The following is a 10297-nucleotide window of genomic DNA, read 5'->3' on the forward strand; positions in this document are numbered from 1 at the left end:
CTTCAAGCTTAGCTGTGCAGAAGAAGAGCAACAAGAAGAAGAAATATCTCGAAATATGTCCGTCAGGCCCCTTCCCTTGAGATAAATCTGCAAATATCTCGGAAACGATGCCAGCTATGGGAAAATGTTAAGAGACCTTTTTTGTAGAAAATTAGGATTCCTACTTTTTATGTTCTATGATATTTTTTGAACAGATGCGTAGTTCTCGAGATATATCAAGATATTTAAAAGTTCCGAAGCCGCACCAACATAATAGAGATACAGAAACACCGTGGCCCCTTTCTTTGAGATAACTCTGCACTATTGCGAGCTGCAAATGCCACTTCCAGCTTAGCTGTGCAGAAGAAGAACAACAAGAAGAAGAAATATCTGGAAATATGTCCGTCAGGCCCCTTCCCTTGAGATAAATCTGCAAATATCTCGGAAACGAAGCGAGCTACGGCAAAATGTTAAGAGACCTTTTTTGTAGAAAATTAGGATTCCTACTTTTTATGTTCTATGATATTTTTTGAACAGATGCGTAGTTCTCGAGATATATCAAGATATTTAAAAGTTCCGAAGCCGCACCAACATAATAGAGATACAGAAACACCGTGGCCCCTTTCTTTGCGATAACTCTGCACTATTGCGAGCTGCAAATGCCACTTCCAGCTTAGCTGTGCAGAAGAAGAACAACAAGAAGAAGAAATATCTCGAAATATGTCCGTCAGGCCCCTTCCCTTGAGATAAATCTGCAAATATCTCGGAAACGAAGCGAGCTATGGCAAAATGTTAAGAGACCTTTTTTGTAGGGAATTAAGTTTCCTACTTTTTATGTTCTATGATATTTTTCGATCAGAGGCGTAGTTCTCGAGATATACCAAGATATTTAAAAGTTCCGATGCCGCACCAACATAATAGATACAGAAACACCGTGGCCCCTCTCTTTGAGATAACTCTGCATGATTGCGAGCTGGAAATGCCACTTCCAGTTTAGCTGTGCAGAAGAAGAACAACAAGAAGAAGAAATATCTCGAAATATGTCCGTCAGGACCCTTCCCTTGAGATAAATCTGCAAATATCTCGGAAACGAAGCGAGCTATTGCGAAACGTTAAAAGACCTTTTTTGTAGAGAATTAAGTTTCCTACTTTTTATGTTCTATGATATTTTTTGATCAGATGCGTAGTTCTCGAGATATATCAAGATATTTAAAAGCTCCGAAGCTGCACCAACATAATAGAGGTACAGAAACACCGTGGCCCCTTTCTTTGAGATAACTCTGCACTATTGCGAGCTGCAAATGCCACTTCCAGCTTAGCTGTGCAGAAGAAGAACAACAAGAATAAGAAATATTTCGAAATATGTCCGTCAGGCCCCTTCCCTTGAGATAAATCTGCAAATATCTCGGAAACGAAGCGAGCTACGGCAAAATGTTAAGAGACCTTTTTTGTAGAGAATTATGTTTCCTACAATTTACGTTCTCTGATATTTTTTGATCAGAAGCGTAGTTTTCGAGATATATCGAGATATTTAAAAGTTCCGAAGCCGCACCAACATAGTAGAGATACAGAAACACCGTGGCCCCTTTCTTTGAGATAACTCTGCACTATTGCGACCTGCAAATGCCACTTCCAGCTTAGCTGTGCAGAAGAGGAACAACAAGAAGAAGAAATATCTCGGAATATGTCCGTCAGGCCCCTTCCCTTGAGCTAAATCTGCAAATATCTCGGAAACGAAGCGAGCTATGGCAAAATGTTAAGAGACCTTTTTTGTAGAGAATTAAGTTTCCTACTTTTTATGTTCTATGATATTTTTTGATGAGATGCGTAGTTCTCGAGATATATCAAGATATTTAAAAGCACCGAAGCTGCACCAACATAATAGAGGTGCAGAAACACCGTGGCCCCCTTCTTTGAGTTAACTCTGCACTATTGCGAGCTGCAAATGCCACTTCCAGCTTAGCTGTGCAGAAGAAGAACAACAAGAATAAGAAATATTTCGAAATATGTCCGTCAGGCCCCTTCCCTTGAGATAAATCTGCAAATATCTCGGAAACGAAGCGAGCTACGGCAAAATGTTAAGAGACCTTTTTTGTAGAAAATTAGGTTTCCTACTTTTTATGTTCTATGATATTTTTTGATCAGATGCGTAGTTCTCGAGATATATCAAGATATTTGAAAGTTCCGAACCCGCACCAACATAATAGAGATACAGAAACACCGTGGCCCCTTTCTTTGAGATAACTCTGCACTATTGCGAGCGGCAAATGCCACTTCCAGCTTAGCTGTGCAGAAGAAGAACAACAAGAAGAAGAAATATCTGGAAATATGTCCGTCAGGCCCCTTCCCTTGAGATAAATCTGCAAATATCTCGGAAACGAAGCGAGCTACGGCAAAATGTTAAGAGACCGTTTTTGTAGAAAATTAGGATTCCTACTTTTTATGTTCTATGATATTTTTTGAACAGATGCGTAGTTCTCGAGATATATCAAGATATTTAAAAGTTCCGAAGCCGCACCAACATAATAGAGATACAGAAACACCGTGGCCCCTTTCTTTAAGATAACTCTGCACTATTGCGCGCTGCAAATGCCACTTCCAGCTTAGCTGTGCAGAAGAAGAACAACAAGAAGAAGAAATATCTCGAAATATGTCAGTCAGGCCCCTTCCCTTGAGATAAATCTGCAAATATCTCGGAAACGAAGCGAGCTATGGCAAAATGTTAAGAGACCTTTTTTGTAGAGAATTATGTTTCCTACAATTTACGTTCTCTGATATTTTTTGATCAGAAGCGTAGTTTTCGAGATATATCGAGATATTTAAAAGTTCCGAAGCCGCACCAACATAGTAGAGATACAGAAACACCGTGGCCCCTTTCTTTGAGATAACTCTGCACTATTGCGACCTGCAAATGCCACTTCCAGCTTAGCTGTGCAGAAGAGGAACAACAAGAAGAAGAAATATCTCGGAATATGTCCGTCAGGCCCCTTCCCTTGAGCTAAATCTGCAAATATCTCGGAAACGAAGCGAGCTATGGCAAAATGTTAAGAGACCTTTTTTGTAGAGAATTAAGTTTCCTACTTTTTATGTTCTATGATATTTTTTGATCAGATGCGTAGTTCTCGAGATATATCAAGATATTTAAAAGCTCCGAAGCTGCACCAACATAATAGAGGTACAGAAACACCGTGGCCCCTTTCTTTGAGTTAACTCTGCACTATTGCGAGCTGCAAATGCCACTTCCAGCTTAGCTGTGCAGAAGAAGAACAACAAGAATAAGAAATATTTCGAAATATTTCCGTCAGGCCCCTTCCCTTGAGATAAATCTGCAAATATCTCGGAAACGAAGCGAGCTACGGCAAAATGTTAAGAGACCTTTTTTGTAGAAAATTAGGTTTCCTACTTTTTATGTTCTATGATATTTTTTGATCAGATGCGTAGTTCTCGAGATATATGAAGATATTTGAAAGTTCCGAATCCGCACCAACATAATAGAGATACAGAAACACCGTGGCCCCTTTCTTTGAGATAACTCTGCACTATTGCGAGCTGCAAATGCCACTTCCAGCTTAGCTGTGCAGAAGAAGAACAACAAGAAGAAGAAATATCTCGAAATATGTCCGTCAGGCCCCTTCCCTTGAGATAAATCTGCAAATATCTCGGAAACGAAGCGAGCTATGGCAAAATGTTAAGAGACCATTTTTGTAGAGAATTAAGTTTCCTACTTTTTATGTTCTATGATATTTTTTGAACAGATGCGTAGTTCTCGAGATATATCAAGATATTTAAAAGTTCCGAAGCCGCACCAACATAATAGAGATACAGAAACACCGTGGCCCCTTTCTTTGAGATAACTCTGCACTATTGCGCGCTGCAAATGCCACTTCCAGCTTAGCTGTGCAGAAGAAGAACAACAAGAAGAAGAAATATCTGGAAATATGTCCGTCAGGCCCCTTCCCTTGAGATAAATCTGCAAATATCTCGGAAACGAAGCGAGCTACGGCAAAATGTTAACAGACCTTTTTTGTAGAAAATTAGGATTCCTACTTTTTATGTTCTATGATATTTTTTGAACAGATGCGTAGTTCTCGAGATATATCAAGATATTTAAAAGTTCCGAAGCCGCACCAACATAATAGAGATACAGAAACACCGTGGCCCCTTTCTTTGAGATAACTCTGCACTACTGCGAGCTGCAAATGCCACTTCCAGCTTAGCTGTGCAGAAGAAGAACAACAAGAAGAAGAAATATCTCGAAATATGTCCGTCAGGCCCCTTCCCTTGAGATAAATCTGCAAATATCTCGGAAACGAAGCGAGCTATGGCAAAATGTTAAGAGACCATTTTTGTAGAGAATTAAGTTTCCTACTTTTTATGTTCTATGATATTTTTTGAACAGATGCGTAGTTCTCGAGATATATCAAGATATTTAAAAGTTCCGAAGCCGCACCAACATAATAGAGATACAGAAACACCGTGGCCCCTTTCTTTGAGATAACTCTGCACTATTGCGCGCTGCAAATGCCACTTCCAGCTTAGCTGTGCAGAAGAAGAACAACAAGAAGAAGAAATATCTCGAAATATGTCCGTCAGGCCCCTTCCCTTGAGATAAATCTGCAAATATCTCGGAAACGAAGCGAGCTATGGCAAAATGTTAAGAGACCTTTTTTGTAGAGAATTAAGTTTCCTACTTTTTATGTTCTATGATATTTTCTGATCAGATGCGTAGTTCTCGAGATATATCAAGATATTTAAAAGTTCCGAAGCCGCACCAACATAATAGAGATACAGAAACACCGTGGCCCCTTTCTTTGAGATAACTCTGCACTATTGCGAGCGGCAAATGCCACTTCCAGCTTAGCTGTGCAGAAGAAGAACAACAAGAAGAAGAAATATCTGGAAATATGTCCGTCAGGCCCCTTCCCTTGAGATAAATCTGCAAATATCTCGGAAACGAAGCGAGCTACGGCAAAATGTTAAGAGACCTTTTTTGTAGAAAATTAGGATTCCTACTTTTTATGTTCTATGATATTTTTTGAACAGATGCGTAGTTCTCGAGATATATCAAGATATTTAAAAGTTCCGAAGCCGCACCAACATAATAGAGATACAGAAACACCGTGGCCCCTTTCTTTGAGATAACTCTGCACTATTGCGCGCTGCAAATGCCACTTCCAGCTTAGCTGTGCAGAAGAAGAACAACAAGAAGAAGAAATATCTCGAAATATGTCCGTCAGGCCCCTTCCCTTGAGATAAATCTGCAAATATCTCGGAAACGAAGCGAGCTATGGCAAAATGTTAAGAGACCTTTTTTGTAGAGAATTAAGTTTCCTACTTTTTATGTTCTATGATATTTTCTGATCAGATGCGTAGTTCTCGAGATATATCAAGATATTTAAAAGTTCCGAAGCCGCACCAACATAATAGAGATACAGAAACACCGTGGCCCCTTTCTTTGAGATAACTCTGCACTACTGCGAGCTGCAAATGCCACTTCCAGCTTAGCTGTGCAGAAGAAGAACAACAAGAAGAAGAAATATCTCGAAATATGTCCGTCAGGCCCCTTCCCTTGAGATAAATCTGCAAATATCTCGGAAACGAAGCGAGCTATGGCAAAATCTTAAGAGACCTTTTTTGTAGAGAATTAAGTTTCCTACTTTTTATGTTCTATGATATTTTCTGATCAGATGCGTAGTTCTCGAGATATATCAAGATATTTAAAAGTTCCGAAGCCGCACCAACATAATAGAGATACAGAAACACCGTGGCCCCTTTCTTTGAGATAACTCTGCACTACTGCGAGCTGCAAATGCCACTTCCAGCTTAGCTGTGCAGAAGAAGAACAACAAGAAGAAGAAATATCTCGAAATATGTCCGTCAGGCCCCTTCCCTTGAGATAAATCTGCAAATATCTCGGAAACGAAGCGAGCTATGGCAAAATGTTAAGAGACCATTTTTGTAGAGAATTAAGTTTCCTACTTTTTATGTTCTATGATATTTTTTGAACAGATGCGTAGTTCTCGAGATATATCAAGATATTTAAAAGTTCCGAAGCCGCACCAACATAATAGAGATACAGAAACACCGTGGCCCCTTTCTTTGAGATAACTCTGCACTATTGCGCGCTGCAAATGCCACTTCCAGCTTAGCTGTGCAGAAGAAGAACAACAAGAAGAAGAAATATCTCGAAATATGTCCGTCAGGCCCCTTCCCTTGAGATAAATCTGCAAATATCTCGGAAACGAAGCGAGCTATGGCAAAATGTTAAGAGACCTTTTTTGTAGAGAATTAAGTTTCCTACTTTTTATGTTCTATGATATTTTCTGATCAGATGCGTAGTTCTCGAGATATATCAAGATATTTAAAAGTTCCGAAGCCGCACCAACATAATAGAGATACAGAAACACCGTGGCCCCTTTCTTTGAGATAACTCTGCACTACTGCGAGCTGCAAATGCCACTTCCAGCTTAGCTGTGCAGAAGAAGAACAACAAGAAGAAGGAATATCTCGAAATATATCCGTCAGGCCCCTTCCCTTGAGATAAATCTGCAAATATCTCGGAAACGAAGCGAGCTACGGCAAAATGTTAAGAGACCTTTTTTGTAGAAAATTAGGTTTCCTACTTTTTATGTTCTATGATATTTTTTGATCAGATGCGTAGTTCTCGAGATATATCAAGATATTTGAAAGTTCCGAACCCGCACCAACATAATAGAGATACAGAAACACCGTGGCCCCTTTCTTTGAGATAACTCTGCACTATTGCGAGCGGCAAATGCCACTTCCAGCTTAGCTGTGCAGAAGAAGAACAACAAGAAGAAGAAATATCTGGAAATATGTCCGTCAGGCCCCTTCCCTTGAGATAAATCTGCAAATATCTCGGAAACGAAGCGAGTTACGGCAAAATGTTAAGAGACCTTTTTTGTAGAAAATTAGGATTCCTACTTTTTATGTTCTATGATATTTTTTGAACAGATGCGTAGTTCTCGAGATATATCAAGATATTTAAAAGTTCCGAAGCCGCACCAACATAATAGAGATACAGAAACACCGTGGCCCCTTTCTTTGAGATAACTCTGCACTATTGCGCGCTGCAAATGCCACTTCCAGCTTAGCTGTGCAGAAGAAGAACAACAAGAAGAAGAAATATCTCGAAATATGTCCGTCAGGCCCCTTCCCTTGAGATAAATCTGCAAATATCTCGGAAACGAAGCGAGCTATGGCAAAATGTTAAGAGACCTTTTTTGTAGAGAATTAAGTTTCCTACTTTTTATGTTCTATGATATTTTCTGATCAGATGCGTAGTTCTCGAGATATATCAAGATATTTAAAAGTTCCGAAGCCGCACCAACATAATAGAGATACAGAAACACCGTGGCCCCGTTCTTTGAGATAACTCTGCACTATTGCGCGCTGCAAATGCCACTTCCAGCTTAGCTGTGCAGAAGAAGAACAACAAGAAGAAGAAATATCTCGAAATATGTCCGTCAGGCCCCTTCCCTTGAGATAAATCTGCAAATATCTCGGAAACGAAGCGAGCTATGGCAAAATGTTAAGAGACCTTTTTTGTAGAGAATTAAGTTTCCTACTTTTTATGTTCTATGATATTTTCTGATCAGATGCGTAGTTCTCGAGATATATCAAGATATTTAAAAGTTCCGAAGCCGCACCAACATAATAGAGATACAGAAACACCGTGGCCCCTTTCTTTGAGATAACTCTGCACTATTGCGAGCGGCAAATGCCACTTCCAGCTTAGCTGTGCAGAAGAAGAACAACAAGAAGAAGAAATATCTGGAAATATGTCCGTCAGGCCCCTTCCCTTGAGATAAATCTGCAAATATCTCGGAAACGAAGCGAGCTACGGCAAAATGTTAAGAGACCTTTTTTGTAGAAAATTAGGATTCCTACTTTTTATGTTCTATGATATTTTTTGAACAGATGCGTAGTTCTCGAGATATATCAAGATATTTAAAAGTTCCGAAGCCGCACCAACATAATAGAGATACAGAAACACCGTGGCCCCTTTCTTTGAGATAACTCTGCACTATTGCGCGCTGCAAATGCCACTTCCAGCTTAGCTGTGCAGAAGAAGAACAACAAGAAGAAGAAATATCTCGAAATATGTCCGTCAGGCCCCTTCCCTTGAGATAAATCTGCAAATATCTCGGAAACGAAGCGAGCTATGGCAAAATGTTAAGAGACCTTTTTTGTAGAGAATTAAGTTTCCTACTTTTTATGTTCTATGATATTTTCTGATCAGATGCGTAGTTCTCGAGATATATCAAGATATTTAAAAGTTCCGAAGCCGCACCAACATAATAGAGATACAGAAACACCGTGGCCCCTTTCTTTGAGATAACTCTGCACTACTGCGAGCTGCAAATGCCACTTCCAGCTTAGCTGTGTAGAAGAAGAACAACAAGAAGAAGAAATATCTCGAAATATGTCCGTCAGGCCCCTTCCCTTGAGATAAATCTGCAAATATCTCGGAAACGAAGCGAGCTATGGCAAAATCTTAAGAGACCTTTTTTGTAGAGAATTAAGTTTCCTACTTTTTATGTTCTATGATATTTTCTGATCAGATGCGTAGTTCTCGAGATATATCAAGATATTTACAAGTTCCGAAGCCGCACCAACATAATAGAGATACAGAAACACCGTGGCCCCTTTCTTTGAGATAACTCTGCACTACTGCGAGCTGCAAATGCCACTTCCAGCTTAGCTGTGCAGAAGAAGAACAACAAGAAGAAGAAATATCTCGAAATATGTCCGTCAGGCCCCTTCCCTTGAGATAAATCTGCAAATATCTCGGAAACGAAGCGAGCTATGGCAAAATGTTAAGAGACCATTTTTGTAGAGAATTAAGTTTCCTACTTTTTATGTTCTATGATATTTTTTGAACAGATGCGTAGTTCTCGAGATATATCAAGATATTTAAAAGTTCCGAAGCCGCACCAACATAATAGAGATACAGAAACACCGTGGCCCCTTTCTTTGAGATAACTCTGCACTATTGCGCGCTGCAAATGCCACTTCCAGCTTAGCTGTGCAGAAGAAGAACAACAAGAAGAAGAAATATCTCGAAATATGTCCGTCAGGCCCCTTCCCTTGAGATAAATCTGCAAATATCTCGGAAACGAAGCGAGCTATGGCAAAATGTTAAGAGACCTTTTTTGTAGAGAATTAAGTTTCCTACTTTTTATGTTCTATGATATTTTCTGATCAGATGCGTAGTTCTCGAGATATATCAAGATATTTAAAAGTTCCGAAGCCGCACCAACATAATAGAGATACAGAAACACCGTGGCCCCTTTCTTTGAGATAACTCTGCACTACTGCGAGCTGCAAATGCCACTTCCAGCTTAGCTGTGCAGAAGAAGAACAACAAGAAGAAGGAATATCTCGAAATATATCCGTCAGGCCCCTTCCCTTGAGATAAATCTGCAAATATCTCGGAAACGAAGCGAGCTACGGCAAAATGTTAAGAGACCTTTTTTGTAGAAAATTAGGTTTCCTACTTTTTATGTTCTATGATATTTTTTGATCAGATGCGTAGTTCTCGAGATATATCAAGATATTTGAAAGTTCCGAACCCGCACCAACATAATAGAGATACAGAAACACCGTGGCCCCTTTCTTTGAGATAACTCTGCACTATTGCGAGCGGCAAATGCCACTTCCAGCTTAGCTGTGCAGAAGAAGAACAACAAGAAGAAGAAATATCTGGAAATATGTCCGTCAGGCCCCTTCCCTTGAGATAAATCTGCAAATATCTCGGAAACGAAGCGAGTTACGGCAAAATGTTAAGAGACCTTTTTTGTAGAAAATTAGGATTCCTACTTTTTATGTTCTATGATATTTTTTGAACAGATGCGTAGTTCTCGAGATATATCAAGATATTTAAAAGTTCCGAAGCCGCACCAACATAATAGAGATACAGAAACACCGTGGCCCCTTTCATTGAGATAACTCTGCACTATTGCGCGCTGCAAATGCCACTTCCAGCTTAGCTGTGCAGAAGAAGAACAACAAGAAGAAGAAATATCTCGAAATATGTCCGTCAGGCCCCTTCCCTTGAGATAAATCTGCAAATATCTCGGAAACGAAGCGAGCTATGGCAAAATGTTAAGAGACCTTTTTTGTAGAGAATTAAGTTTCCTACTTTTTATGTTCTATGATATTTTCTGATCAGATGCGTAGTTCTCGAGATATATCAAGATATTTAAAAGTTCCGAAGCCGCACCAACATAATAGAGATACAGAAACACCGTGGCCCCTTTCTTTGAGATAACTCTGCACTACTGCGAGCTGCAAA

This window comes from Osmia lignaria, unplaced genomic scaffold, assembly GCF_051020975.1.
Source record: "Osmia lignaria lignaria isolate PbOS001 unplaced genomic scaffold, iyOsmLign1 scaffold0002, whole genome shotgun sequence".
In the NCBI taxonomy this organism is placed as follows: Eukaryota; Metazoa; Arthropoda; class Insecta; order Hymenoptera; family Megachilidae; genus Osmia; species Osmia lignaria.